The sequence below is a fragment of the Panthera pardus genome, unplaced genomic scaffold (genome assembly GCF_024362965.1).
Source record: "Panthera pardus isolate Hobbes unplaced genomic scaffold, ASM2436296v1 HiC_scaffold_1, whole genome shotgun sequence".
In the NCBI taxonomy this organism is placed as follows: domain Eukaryota; kingdom Metazoa; phylum Chordata; class Mammalia; order Carnivora; family Felidae; genus Panthera; species Panthera pardus.
Window position 1 is genome coordinate 88,185,486 of NW_026526654.1, and position 16,271 is coordinate 88,201,756.

Genomic DNA, 16,271 nt, shown 5'->3' on the forward strand with positions numbered 1-16,271 from the left:
TTGAGTGACTATGTCCCCAACATGGCCGCAGAAAGCAGTTCCCGCTCAAACCTCAGACCATGCCTCCTCCCCTTGAGTAACTTCCCGCTCACCTGTTCAACATGAGTTGGGGCCTAGGCATAGATCTGTGGTCAGGGAGCCATCCTGAGGATGCAGAACAGGTGGAGGAAAGCCTTGAGTTTCCTTGTTTCACCTGGGGGTGGGCTGGGATGAGTCACTGGGGAAAGGAGAGCTCAGATGAAGGTGGAAAGATGGCAAGAGAACCCTACAATCCAGCAGTTACTCCCTCTGCACCCCTGAGAAAGAGGCTGGGTGACCTGAGGGTCAGACTCTTCTGATTTGGGGGAGCAGGCCCAAGACCACTGACACTCTGAGAGCAGGAGCTCAAGGGCAGGAGAGGGATGGGCTTTCCTCTTTGTAATCACTCTACTTTAAACCTTTCAAACCAGGCCCGGCAACCTGCGTGACAGACTCTGACCTTTCCTCAGCCAATCAGCTAGCAAGCCAATCGGCTGAGGCCACGACCCTTCCCCAGCCAATCGGCTGAGGCCATGACCCTTCCCCAGCCAATCGGCTAAGGCCACAATCCCTATAAAACCTTTGTGCTTTTGAAACCCTCTCTCTCTCTCTCTCTCTCTCTCTCTCTCTCTCTCTCTCTGGTATCTCACTGCTGCTTCGGGGCAAGTAGGGGATTGAGCTCGAGCTAGCTTGAATAAAGGCTCTTTGCTTTTGCATCGGACTCAGCTCCCTGGTGGTCTTTGGGGATCACGAATTCTGGGCATAACAACCTAGTCACAAAGCATCATGCAATAAGCAGTAATGGATGGATAGAAAGACAACCTTCAAACTTTGGTGGAGAGTCTAGCTAAAGTGGTGATGCATTCGTATAATTAATTTCCAAAGCATTGCCTCAAAGGGTATTGAGTTTCATTTTGTTTTGAGACATATTGCTCTCATTTTGAATCATTCATTTTGTGGGGGGGTGGGTAAGAGAGTAAGTGAGAAAATGCTAGAAAAAAGTCTGAGACCAATATGCCTGTGTGGCATAAAATAATAGTTCCCAAATATTGCAGTATATTGGAATCGCTTGGGTAGTTTATTAAAAATACAATTCAAAGACTTAAGACTCACCCCAAAATTACTTAAAAGATACCTCCCAATGTAGGATTAGGTTTTTTTTTTTTTAATTTTCTTCTTAATGTTTTTTAACGTTTATTTACTTTTGAGAGACTGAGAGAGACAGAGCATGAGCAGGGGAGGGGTAGAGAGAGAAAGAGACACAGGATCTGAAGCAGGCTCCAGGCTCTGAGCTGTCAGCACAGAGCCCGACGCGGGGCTCGAACCCACGAACCATGAGACCATGACCTAAGTCAAAGTCGGATGCCCAACTGACTGAGCTACCCAGGAGCCCCAACTTCTCTCTATTTTAACAAGCTCCCTGAACCATCTGTACAGACAGTTTGCTTCAGGTCATTGGGTCAGCATATGGAAAACCCTCAAATAAGCACTAGGTTCAAATCCCGGTTCTGAAACTTAAAAGCCATGTGATTTAGGATATGTGGTTTAAATTCTCTGATCCTCATTTACTCATCTGTTAAATTGGAAAGATTAAATCCGATAGCCGTGAAGGCATGATTCTGTTCTCTATTACTGTCCCATGGCATGGTTTTTGTCCCTGGGCCTGGGAATAGAGTTGTTTCTCTACGAATAACTAGAGTTAACTCTCTCGAGTTAACCATCTCCAGAGTTGGCCATCTCTGTGCTGAACCTCTTGGAAAGAGAAGATGCTGAGACCAGAAGTGAGTCTTCATCTTTATCTTAGACCGGAAGATAATCTCAGCCTCTCTCTGGAGCCTCATAGTCTAGATGTGTTCTCAGGGGGTCCCGGGTGGGAAGGTGGGAGGGGTGAGTGGGCCTCTGCCACAAATGGTAGACTTGGAGCTCTACCATGAGACTGAATGCAGGGGACCCTATGAGGTAGGTTGATGCCTGAGAGTTTGAGAAGAACCCCATCTAGCAGCAAGTTATACATTATTCGTTGTATAAGTTATTCCTTTCTATTATCCTGGAAGTTTAGCAAAATCTTGCTGATCTGATTTCCATAGCAGGAAATGAAGAGGGAAGGACTGTCCACATGCTTGGACCAACGTGATAAAAGATAGACCAGAAGAGTGGCACCAACATCTTGAAGGGAAAGTAAACCATGGGAGAAAAGGGTTGATTGTTTTAGACTATATAAAGTCTTTTTCTTCATACCACTAAGGTTAGTGGACATTTTCTCACACACACAAAAAAACATACACTTGTTGAAAATGCCTACTGATGAAGCTTAATAATACATGAGCTCACCGGTAGCAATTAAGTACACACTAGTGAGGTTGCTATAACAAAGTCAGCCGAATCAGAATGACTTCAGCTAGGTGGTGAAAACCCACAAGTGAGCTGTCCACAGCTAACAGCACCACAGCTGTTAGTAAGAAGACAGAAAGAATCTGGATCCTTAGCATCATCACTCCTACCGTCATTCAAGTCTTTATCGGCCACCTCTTCTTTGGATTATTGCAATAGGTAGTATAGAAACCCAGACCCCCAGTGCTCTGTGTGTTCCCAATACGTTTGGCTTCAGCAAAGTGACCAAAGGTGGCTGCTCCACCACCCACCTTTGCGGCCCATGAAAAGAGGAAACTGAGGAAGAGAAAACGTGCTCCTTTTATTTGGAATTTGCCCACATTGTGTCTGTTCCCATCGGCTGGAATCTAGAGCCAGTGGGCAGACCAAGACGTAAGGGAGACTAGAAAAATGCATTTGTTAGCTGGGAAGCCACCTACCCAGCTGGAAGGCCTAATACGATAGTCAAAGAGGAGGCCAGATACTGGGGCTCGGGTAGTTGTGTTTACTGAAGGTAAACAGTAAAATGTCTTCCATTGTCCTGTAAAAAGCCTCTGTGTGATCTTGGGGGGCAATGTATACAAGTGGTGTCCACCATACGAGCAGCTGAGTTCTTAGAGCGAGTTAAAGAACAAATCCTAGAGGTTCTACCTACATCATTGGTTCTTTCTCCAAATGTATGCACCTTGATCAGCTAAGGACATGCTTCCTTCCCAAGCATTTGTGTGTGTTTTGGCCAAAAACAACTATATCCAAGATAACAGGCCTGGAAAGAAACAGATGAATCACATTCACTCCCTATCCTTAGAGGGTTTACATCAGTGAAAAGGATAGTCATGGGAACGAGGCAGCAAGAGCTAAAGTCACAGCATGAATGGAATGATGAGACAGTACCATGGTGGAGATGACTCATCTGGGCTGAGGTGAGAGTGGGGGGTTGGAAAAGCCTCACAAGAGAAGACAGACTCTGCCTTCCCGTTAATGGATGAGAAGGCAGGACCTGTTCGGGAGGGCCCAGGATGGAGGAGATTCAGCGGGACGAGGGTGGAGGTTTGTGAGGGAGCGACGGGAGAGCAGAGTGAGGTGCCGGGGAAGTTGGCCTGGACCAGATGGCAAAGGCCTTCTGTGCCCCACTCAGAAGTTGACCCCTTTTCTTCGGTGCAGCAGAGGGAGTGTGTGGGGTACCGGTGAAGCAAAGCATGCTTTAGGAGGATCACTGGGATGAATGTGCAGTTGGTGAAATTATGGGAAAACAAGAGGAGGGAGATTAGTTTGGAGGCTCTTGCAGCTGTTGCAATAAATCCACCGGAGGATTGATTTTATTTATTTACCCACTGAAGGACGGATCGAGGCAGAGGTGCTAATGCCAGAGAAGAAGGGGATTGGAGATACTTTCAATGTGGATCCCTTAGAATGGGTGACAGACAAAGGCAGGGAGGCAGGATTCATCACCAGATGAATCAGAGCTCTGTAGCTGAAGGTAGTGAACACATGGTGATTAACTAGTTGAATATGAAAGATGAATCAGAGTACATTCATTGGTTTATGGCAGCGGGGGGTTCCCATCCGCAGTGTTCATAGGAAAGTGAAGTACCACCTCTAATCACCGTTACCTGATTCAGAACGTTATCCCTGGACCCTCAGATAAAAACCGTTTATTTGGAACTCATTTCATTCAACTGCACCACCTTTTAGCCTTCCATATCACCATCACTGTTCAATCCCCCCATTTATCCATTAAAGTCTTCACCTGCTTCCTAGTCTCCCTCTCCACATTCCTTTCCGTGGAACTTAACTCCATCGGACAATCCAAATTAGCCTCCAGCCTTGTGTTTTCTTGACCTTTTCAAATTCATTGACCACCTCGGCTTCGCCTGAACACACACTTTTCTAGCAGAAGGAATCTTTCTGACTATAAACTTTAATCGGCCAGTTCGCATGGGGAGACAATCAGTTACGTAGTTATGAGAGGCCAGAAGATGAAAACAAACAGCGTCTGAGAAAAAATGTAACTATTTCTGGCACTAAAGAAGGAGAAAATCCTCCTATGCACCTTCCCATGTCCTCCTAAAAAAAGGCACTAGGTAAGAAAAAATGAACTACATTTCTAACGTTTGTACCACAAACACCAATAAGGTTCATCAGTCTCTCTCATAAGCTTCCATTAGTGTGTGCCTAGAACACAACCCCGAAGCAGAATTCCCAAAAATCAATTCCACAGGGACCAAAACGATGCGGTTCTTCCAAACTTCCTCCCTGCAGACTTCCTTGATGAAACATTTGGAAAATGGCGGGCTACATTTTATTGCCAAAGCTTCATAATCCGGTTTGGGGAAGAAGGGTTTAGAGAATCTAGACCAAAAGCTATCTCGTGCTCTCATCCGTGTTAGCCATTTTTCTCAAACAAGCTCCAAGTATGTACTCCAGATCAGAGCATTTGGAGTTTTGCCCCCGACCAGCAAATAGATCTATGGATCCTGTGTTGCTGGTCATACTGGTATGAAACTGCTCTCTAGTGAAGGTGATATTTCATGTGCCTGTCTTCCTCTCCGGCTGTAATTTGTTGGTTTTCTTGTCATCAAGAAACCTGGTAAGAAAATGCACCTGAACGAAAGGCAGCTTCTTCCAGAATGGAGGTGGCCCAACAGCACCCGGGCCTCGAGTCTCCTGAAGATCTAGGTCGAGCCCCTTCCAAAGTATAGATAAAAGAGCAATCAAGCTTTCCCCTCTCACCCACTCAAGTTCTCCTTCCTAGAACATGGCCACGATCATTTTAGTCCAAAACCCATAAGGTGTTCTTTTCAGCTTTTAAAAACCAGAAAAAGCAAAACCTCAGTAGCTATAGCACATTTAACTTTATTATCTACTTCAAAATAAACAGATAATGAATGAAATGATAATGAAGAAACTGATTGCCAAAGAAACTTAGTTAACTTATTTTATGGAACATTGATCCTAAGTTAGTTGAATGTTGAAGGATCCTGACGAAAATGATGACGTGTTCAATGGTTGATCTATAGCCTTTCTTGGGAGTTATTAATTAATAATTTAATAATAATTGAATTTAATAATAATGTAATTTAAAATTACTTAAATTTAAAGATAATAATAATTAATTAATAAAAGTAACAGTATCTGCTGTTATTCATCAGAATGAACTTTCACCTGCTTTCTAGAGACATACAAACCCATCTACTGACATTCTCATAGAAACAAATAGCAAAGGCAATATTCCGTCAGACTGTAGCAATAAAGGAATAAAACCAGTAATTACAATTAACAAGCATAAGTAAGTGCACTGCCAATCTACAAGTTAAACACACACACACACACACACACACACACATCTTTAAGGATAAGTGAACACCTAGGGGCACCAGTTGGTTAAGCGTCCAACTTTGGCTCAGGTCATGATCTCAGCAGTTTCTGGGTTCGAGCCCCGTGCTGGGCTCTAGGATGACAGTTCAGAGCCTGGAGCCTGCTTCAGATTCTGTCTCTCTCTCTCTCTCTCCCCCTTCTCCACTCGCACTCTGTCTCTGTCTCTCGCAAAAATAAATAAACACTAATTTTAAAAAAAGGATAAGTAAACACCTATCCTATCTGTTTGGGACTAGAATCATATCCACTCAGGCTAGTAACCCATTCACTCTTCCTTTTTCCTCACTCTTTCCTTCCTTTCTTCCTTCCTTCCTTGTCATCCCTTTCTCCCTCCCCTTCTTTCCTCCCTTCTTCCCTTCCCTCCCTCCATAATGTTTAGTGAGCATCTATAGTGTATCAGCCACTATGCTCAGCACTAAGAACAAAAGTAAGAAAAGACATTATTATCTCTGCCCTCAAAGAGGTCACAGTCTAATAGTGAGCTCCGGATAGTCAATAACCCTGATTATTCACTGTATGTGTCTCTGCTAAAAATAGAAATTAAGGAAGTAAAATTATTACTACTTAATTCATTCTATTCAGGAAGCAAAAATCTTTCTAATTAGGCATCAATAGGACAACTCTAATTAAAGTGGATTTTATTGGCAAAACTATCGGAAGGTAGTGTGATTCCTAGGAAATCAAATACATACATAGTCATTAAACATCCATTTAGCAATTATTGGTTTAATTTTTTTAATGTGTACTTATTTATTTTGAAAGAAAAAGAGAGAAAGAGAGAAGGAGGGGCAGAGAGAGGGAGAAAAAATCCCAAACAGTCTCCATGCCATCAATAGAGAGCCTGATGCGGGGCTCGATCCTGCAAACCACGAGATCATGACCTGAGCCTAAATCAAGAGTCGGACGCTCAACTGACTGAGCCACCCAGGTGCCCTTGTTTAAATTTTTGTACAAATCACTTCATATTCTATTCATAAGAAAATTAGCATTCAAGTTACTTGTACTGTTAAAATATGTGCACATAAATATACATTTTTCTAAATAGACTATATTAGTGAAATATATTTTAACATATAAGTAATAACATATGTCCTTAGACATTGAAAAGATAAGAAATATTTATGAGTACCTCTTGGTTAATAAAGTTGCTTCTCCATAATCTCCAGTTCAACCAATCCTTCCAAGAGAGATTGTGTGACACCTGTCTGGCCATCCAGGAGACAAGTCGCCAAAAAGTTTCCTCAGAACCTCTTCTCTCCTCATTCGGAGGCAGGACCCAGAGAGGGTCTTCTCGCTGGGTATTCTCTGTGGGGTGAGCTCACCCAGGGACAAACCATCCACGCAAGTTACAGGGAGAAAAGTCGACACCTACGTTTGGTTATATTTGAAGTCTTCGTTAGGAGAGAGACCACATCGAGATTCATGACAGAGTCATAACAAAGCACACCATTATAGCTCGGAAGGTTCTAGAAGTGCTTTGAAATTATCCTCACCTCATTTACAAAGGAAGATGGCACATGTCTCTAACAAGAAAACCACTTAGTGAAAACACATAGGACAGAAAGCAAGGAGAACATCCTGATTGGCCAAAATTACAAGAGTAATTTAAGAAGTCAGCAAGTCATTACCCTACTTGGAATCTGACCAGGAAACCAGGATTAACACCTCAAAGCCTTTAGGTAACGTGCCAGGAACTCTTTAATGGCATAATCCCTCGGGGTGTCAGAGAACTGATTACTAGGGGAGACTGAGCAGCAATAGAACATCCTTTGGGATATGAGCCACATGTAAATTACTGTCACTACTTGTGGAAAATGTTGTTATTTAATTCCTTAACTGTATGGAGTCCACGCTGAGTAAAATATGGATATTTTTATCATCATATATTTAATAATGGAGTAAAATTTAAGCTCAAGAGAAAAACGCTTACGTACAGTAAAAATCATTTCCTTCAGTCCGACTTAGCTCTGAGTTGAACCCCAACTCGGAGTTGAAAACCAAAGTATGAATGACGAAGGACGCACTGGAAACTATTGATTATCTCGCAGTGCGCAGACTCGAAATTGTTATGCCTAAAAATTCAAGAACTTGAAGACGCCGTCGGGACTCATATGCACCAACCCTTCTGAATCTCTGAAGCTGAATCCGCTTACAATTTGCATAAAAGTGAGTAAGAGGCCACAGGACAACAGATGAGCAACACTGTATTATCGTTCCCGATTATAAGACTGTAAGATGACGTGCCTCCTGCCTGTTGTTCTGTGGTTCAGTGCCTGTATGTAAGCAGCACACATCTCCCCGTGCCACTGTGTGTGGCTTGGCCAGGTGGCTTTATTGAACATATGAAGTGGGAGCAGATGTGGTTGTGTGCAGAAGTATTGCAGATTTCCCCTAGCTTTCCTGTCTTTTTCTTCATCAATGAGGATGAGTTGTCCCAAATGGATGCCAATCCTTCAGCCTAGGTCCAAGAATAAAATAAAAAGGTACTTGATACAAAGCCAAGAAGATCCAAGCGGAGCTATGGCAGCCACGGCCAACTGCAGTCACCCGTATGAAATGAAAAGAAGAAATAAACATTATTGAAGACGGTGGCGACCTGTGAACTATTTGTTACCACAGCAAGACTGCCTAATATATATCCTTTCCTGAGGCAGAGTCAATAAAAATAATTTCACAGAAAACCATTGTTCAAGTAAAATTGACCATGAAGACCTGATAAGAAAATGTGTCTGGTTCTTGTACAAGGTAATATACATTCCTCACTTATAGGTGGAAAAGATACTCTCTACTCTTACATGTCTCTGATTTATACACAGCTGTATGATAAAACACTTCCCCCGGTAGCTTGTGGTCATAGAACACAGCACAGTGACATAAATCAAGTTTCTCATTAGTACCTCTTTACTTCTCTAGTTGTTTTCAAACTTCCTTCTAGTACATTCCTCCCCCAGAGACTCCAGGATGCTTCGGGTATCTTGGGATCCTCATTGCAAAGTTACATAGACTTCAAGCAACATCCTGACTTCCTATGTTCTACATCCTTGGGATTCATGTGATGAATGCATAGAGTTCTAAAAGAGTGTCTAAAATACCAAGAAAACACTGAAAATTAAGACAGAGTTAAGAGAGAGTTATTGGGGGAGGCGGGATGGTAAAGATCTCTCTGGCACCCCGCAATCATACCCAGACCACAGAGATCACTGGCTACCAGTTTAAACATGTCTAAAAGACTCAAAATTCTGGGGCAATTCCAGAGAAAATAAGAAAACCGTAGAATGGATCCCGAAGTCATAGAAACCCAATAGCCAGGTGGAAAGCTCCTCCAATCCTTTGAAGAGGTCAGTGAGGAAAGAAAGGGAATGAAGACGGTCTTCCCTTCCTCTGTTCATATAAACATTTGCGGTGGCTTTCTAAACAAAGAAGAGCTGTTGCTTTCCAGCCAGCAGCTCAAAGCATGAGCAGGTGACGGTGACTGCTTTCTAAGGGAACCCCTGTCAGGCACCCAAGTGCAGAGGTGAAAATTCGAGCGCGCAGAGCGAGCGGGTGTTGAAATAGCCACACAATGTCTCCCAAAGCTCAGAGAGAAGATTACCATAGGCTACATCCCAGAGCCGGAAACGTGTTTGAATTGGGAGCGTGTTCATTTTTGCCTGAAGTGATTCTCTGACTTTAAATGTATGCCTTCCTAGCTATGACATTTCCGTAAAACAAAAGATCTCATTGTTCCACTTTTCCTCTGTGAACTCTCGTTTCATTCCCATAGCACACTGGCCTTCTTTCACGCGTCTCTGGTTTCTTCTTCATTGACAGCCAAATGTTCATAAGCCCACCTTTGCAGGACAGGTACTTTTTATTTGAAATGCCATTGATAGATTTAATTATGTTCAACTTTCTCAAAAAAAAAAAAAAAACCCACCAATCCCGTTGGCGCAGTAAAATATATTGAGTTTGATGTGTTTGGCTGCAAAAACTTTCATTTGGCCAAGGCCACATAGTCTGAAGTCTCCAAGTGTAAATTATAATGTTATTCGAGAGGAAGTATAGAGTCATGTGTGGTGCTCAGGACGACACATGATGTAATCTTACACTCTATCTGCAGGTGTGATATTGGATTCTGCTAGGACAGGCACCTGGTATCGATGTTCAGTCTGGCATTGTTTCAACACAGTCAACCATGGCTGAAGAGGACTTAAATCAAATAGCACCCAGCTATGGAAGATTTTTTTTTTCCAAGCGGAGGAATGATAAGCAACAATTACAATGAGCTGAGTGGTGTCTGATTACTCTTTCCCTGAACGGCACAAAATTCTTGCTCTTTACAGTAAGGCTCTCAGTGCTATGTGAATATAGAAACAAAGCCATGTCTTACGAATCATAAAAATAATTATTATACTCTATGGAGCCTTACATACGAAAACGACACAGATATTGATGTCTTATTTTTTTCTTTTTTTTTACGTTTATTTATTTTATTTTTGATAGAGAGAGACAGAGCACAAGTTGGGGAGGGGCAGAGAGAGAAGGAGACACAGAACCCGAAGCAGGTTCCAGGCTCTGAGCTGTCAGCACAGAGCCCGACATGGGGCTTGAACTCACAAACCATGAGATCGTGACCTGAGCCGAAGTCGGACGCCCAACCAACTGAGCCACCCAGGCGCCCTGTGATGTCTTATTTTTTTCAAATACCGTGACGGTTCTGTCCTAGGCCATGCGTTTTGCGTTTATAACATGACCTCATCACAGCACTATCTACTTCAGGAATGCCTGTCTCTGCCTCCAGTCTGTAAGCCAAAGAAGGGAAGGGTCTAGAAGAGTACACAGCACTCTATTGTGGTTCATGCGTATTTGCTGAAGGAATGACCAAATTCACATGTTCCTCTTTCTTGTGGACTGATCTTTTGCAGAGGCATTTCACTTACACATTAGACAGGTAGCATGATTGTTGTTCGGGGTATAGACCCTGATCATGGCATAGAGGAAATCAACTATCGTATGTGACAACTGAACCTCACTGAGGTCTTAGCCTCACTGAGATGTCTGCTCTGACAGACAAGCCCCCTCAAAATGCATAGTCATGACCAGATGTACCAGCAGACAGAAGATGATCCTTTGAGCGTTTGCAGGCACTTGCAAATTTGAGATTTTTAGATATTAGGAAAGTTTCTTACATTGGCCCTTTGGAACCGATTGGGAGTTTGAATTACAAAGCTTGATTGACATTGAACCAGGGACATGATTGGCTGACATGGCAAATGTGAGGGGCGATTATGTAACGGATCAGTTGGAGTGTGGGACCAGATGGAAGAAAGAGGTGAAATCTCAAAACATATTTTGAATGGTTCTAGGAATATGAAAACCTTTATTTATGTATGTATTTATGTATGTATTTATTTATTTCCCTCCCTAAAGGAGAGGGGAAAAGTGATTTCAGTTGTTTAAAATTCAGAGATCTCAAAGCGAGTCTAGAGTCATTATCTCATTTGATCCTCATAACATCCCCAAAAGGCGGTGAGGATTCTGAGTCACCAGGTATCGATTAGGAAACAGACCCAGACTGGGTGGTGCCATGGAGGGGGACCCTGCGCCCTGTGTTTCTTCCCCCGCATCAGGCTGCCTCTCCTGGATGTTCAAAGTCACTCAATTTGTCACCAAGTCATATTTAATCAGGGTGTATACCTTTAGAAGTAAAGTAGTTTCGAATCTGACATTTCTTACCCCCGCACCCGGCCCTTCTCATCTCCCTCACTGCTCTGTGCGTTCGATGGCTCAATCTTGTGAAACATGTGAACTCAAAGTAACTTAATTTTTTCCATAAGCTCTACACTTTTGAAGATCAAAGCTGGCATCTCATCCACTCTAGTTTATGTGCCCGTGGCAAACAGAAGAAATTCCAAGGTCTTCCCTTTGAGGAGACAGCTTTGGCACACAGGAACCTCCTCACAACAGCTCTCACTCGGCCGATCCGACGGTCATGGGTAGACTAAAGCCACTGCGTCTGATCAGACGTCCTCAGTGAGGTTTCTCTGAAGTGATGCTATCATGTAACAGCTCAAAGCACTTTTTTTTTTTTTTAATCAGGGAAGTGTTGTCCTTTCCCCTGTTTGAATTCACACCCTATTTCTTAGCTAATCCAGCTCTAGGAAAGCATTCATCAGCTCTTGAGAAATAACCTCAAAGCCATTTTACACGGGTTTATCGAGGTTTTTGGTTTTGGTTTTTTATTTCCCTTTGTAACCTCTCTGGAGGAATAAAAATGGCAGGAATCATTGAAACAATACTTATTTATTCATTCACCGGTCAAAACCCTGTCATTTCATAGAATGGAAAACAGCTATTGAAAGTTAGAGGAAGGACAGACAGTCCAGGAGACGTAGAGAAATTTCCATTTCCCTCTACGAAGGTCCTTAACAGAAAGCCAGGCAGGCCTAAGATGGACACATGCTTGGGGTTGCATGAGCTTGTTGGTGTCCATGTGAGTAAGCTGGGTCGCTGCACTAAAATCCGTTAGAGGAGAGAAAACGGTTAAGGACCGTGTGAAGAAATAGTAGGGGGCTGCTTCATGGGTTTAGTCAAGTCTCCAGAGAAGGCCAACCATCTCCCAAAAGATTCAAGAGACATGAGTGAAGTAAAAGGCAGGTGACACACAAATGGACCCGAAAGATTTCAGACAACCTACAGGTATCCAATATTTCAAACAAGGGAGTGATGTTATCAATCCTCTTGATCACTGAAACAAAATAAGGAGTTGATGAGTGAACAGGTAATTGGTGAAAACCTAGGGGGAAAAAGGGCTTATAAGGAGGATGTAATAGTTGACCAAGGAGGAGGTATAGATGGCATTTTACCAGTGGGAGTTTAAAGGTGGGAAAAAATGGATGAACTGGTTTTGGCTTTTTTTTTAAATTTTAAATAAATTGAATAATTTATGATAAGATAAATGGTATTGACTTTTATAAATGTTCATCTTAGGTTAAGGAAATATTGTGAACACATTTATCTAAGTTTGAGAAAGATAACTGAGGGGCGCCTGGGTGGCTCAGTCACTTAAGCATCCAACTCTGGATTTCGGCTCAGGTCATGACCTTATGATTCATGAGATTGAGCCCCGCGTCAGGCTCTGCTCTGACAGGGCAGAGCCTGCTGAGGATTCTCTCTCTCCCTCTCTGTCTGTCCCTCCCCTGCTCATTTTCTCTCTCTCTTATCTCTCTCTCTCTCCCTCTCTCAAAATAAGTAAACATTTAAAAAAGAAAAAGATAATCTGACAAGTTTCATATGATATTCTTGTACACAAGACAGATAAAAAAACTGGTTTGATTATGGTATTAGGATAGTCTACATGCCTAACAACCTTCAAATTGCTGGATATAATGCATGTTTATCTCTCCCTCACACCACATCCAATGTGGGTTAGCAGACACACTTTGACTGATGCCATAATTTCTGGATCAAGGCTCCCTCCATCTTATAGCTGTGCCTCCTGTAGGTCTCCAGAGTCTTCTCCATTAAGTCAGTAGACAAGAAGAGATAGGCGGGATTGAACGTGAGAGGTTTTTGTGCACCATGCCTGGAAGTGACATCAATGGCTAGAAAACTTGTCCTACAAGAGACCATAGTGTAAATATTTTAGGCTCTGGGGGCCACACGGTCTCTGTCCTGATTAATCAACTCCACCCTTGCAGTGAAAACCAGTCATAGATAATGTGTAAACAAAGTGGGTGTTGGTCTGTTCCAAAAAAAATTTTCCTATTTGCAAAAAAAGGCGGTCCACAGGTTGTATTTTGGTAACCCCTGGACTAGAAGACAGAGTCAGAATTCATAATAAATAGTATGATGGATCTGAAAGGAAGATTACATTTAGCCTAGTCACATTTAAAGAAAATGTAAAGATTAAAAAGAAAAACCCTTCATATACAAGGTAATAATGTGTTCTTGTGTAAAATATCTTCATACAAACCCTGCTTTACCAAAAACACAGTACTGTGTGGTTACGTAAAGGTCATGCCGAGGAGTGTGGTAATTGGGGCAGTTATACAAAGAAGCATTAATCTCACTGTGTAATATGGCCCGTTGTTGTGTCCCCTAAGGTACACCAGCAAACAGCCTCCCAAGAGGCCATTAACTTGGTGAGTTTGCCAAGGTCTCAGGTTGGATCGTTGGCCCAGAAACCTGATTTATCCCCCAGGGATAAGAAAGCTCAGGTCTTTTCACTCAACCTATTAAAGAGTTAGCAGGAAGTTAGAGTTGTACAACAGCATCATGACCAACCTTGTTAAGTAAGAAGTGAGTTCCCCGACCGTAGAAGGACCAAATGGCCTCAGTAACCACTTTTCACAGTGGTGCTAAGAAATTCTGGAAGTGGATGGAAGGTCGGAAATGATAACTTTTGTGGACTTTACCAACTTACAGAACGTGTGAATCTAAACTGAAAATAAATGGATCTCAGCTACTACTTTCTTTCTTCCACATTCACCAGAACAGAGTATTTGGGAAGAGAAAAAAATGTAAGAAATCTTTTCTGACATTGGACTCAGAGGTCTTCCCACCCTTCCAATCCACACTACCACATACGGATAAGTCATAGAATCTTAGAGTCAGAAAAACCATTTTATGATTATCCATCCATATTCCTACCCAGAGAAAATCGTAGCATCAGAGCTGATCCGTGACCATTCGGCTGCTTGGACACATTCAGACCAGCAGCCTAGGGCCTCATGAGTCCATCTCACTCACCCTACAACGCATCTATTCAATGGAAAAGCCATCCATAAGTCCAGCTGAAATGTATCTTCCTATATGTTTCATCTACTGGTCCCAGATTTTGCTTCCTTTCATTTCAGTAGCTCCCCATCTTCTATTTTTGCTTAGCTTGAAGTCCTTGGGCAATACGTCGCTTCCATTCTTGTATTAATCCACTTTCTGGAGGCGATAGCTCTGATGAGGAAGATATTTGGGTATATGCGATGTTTATTATTATTACTATAAAATATAACAGGTGCTCCTGGCTTGCTCAGTCGGTTAAGCGTCGACTTGATTTCGGCTCAGGTCATGATCTCACGGTTCAAATCTCAACCAAGGTGTGAAAGGTACTCTGGTTTCAATCAAAGAAAACACAAACTTGAAAAGGGAATGTGGACCACAGTATCTACTCAGGGAGTTCCCGTTTTGGGGGACAGAGCGTTAAATGAGATAAACATTTAAACACTACAAATCTCACTAGTATGTGTGGATCCAAAGAATTAAGAAAGACACCTGTGGGCAATGTCATCCCAGATACATATTCATCAGCAACGCTTTAAGACTGAAAACTCAAGCCCAGGGACCCAAGGCTGATGGTGTGCAAAGGAGTGGAATCAAATGACTGATGATGTTCAAAGTGTTGAAAGAAGCATTATTTTCTGAACTGTTCTACAGTGCCACCCACACAGGAAATTCAACAGACATATTAATTACACCTAGCATGTAATCCAAAAGATCCCGAGAATGTGCTTTATTTATTTTTTCTTTAGGGATGGGAGGAGAGTAGAATAAGATGATATCTGTACATGATGCTAAGATCTGGGTGTGCTGTTTTCATCTACAAGATCTTAAGTCACACTGACTCTTCCCCAAATTGTTATCTTCCTCTGTAAATAAACCCAAACCTTCGTTTCAAACAACTGGCCCAACGCAAACAATGACTACCCTCAGCTCTGACAGCAGTCCTTTTGCTCAACCACGGAAAAGACATCCAAAATGACCCTGCTGATCTGAGTTGTTTTTACATGTTTTTCACAAGTTCATGCCTACACACTGATGTCCACTTTCCTTTATCATCTTTTCCCCCTCCTGAAAGAAGACGTGCCCCTTTCCTGGACCCTTGCCCATCCCACCTACGAAAGCTTGAGCAATCTCAAAACGCCTGGTTTGCGAAAAGAACCGAAGAGGGGCCAAAATATGACTAAAATTTAAACTACCGTAAAAAGTCTGGAAACACTGTAACCTCGAGCCAGGAATGGGAGGCTGGCACTTTCCTACCATCGATGTGACTTCGGTACATGGTTGTAAAGCTAATGAAAAGGTCCCTGGCGGTGATGAGTTCAGGCGGACACACACCAGAGACTTAGCGTGGGCCTGTTGGTTTGTGTGCCTCGGGAGTACTTGCCCCGACAACTGATGGTGAGGCTGATTTGCACACTCACTGCCCTGGGAGCAGGCACGCAGCACCGTGGCATCTGGAGGCCTTTCCATCGGCCCCGCCGTCAGCCAACCCTTCCGTCCCCCCACCCTCAGCGGCCACGCCAGGCTCCTCGTGTTGCTTGGGTTGACCTTCTCTCCCACCTCACCTCCTTGGCCTGGCCCCAGCTGTTTCCTCTGCCAGGAACACTCTCTCCCTCTGGAACTCTCACTTCAAAAATCAGGTTAAACAATTCTCCCTTGACAAACCCCCAGACAAGTCAAGTTTCCCTACGATCGAGCCTCTCGAGGCTGTGTCCTCATCCTACCTGGTGCCCGGCATCCTGAACATG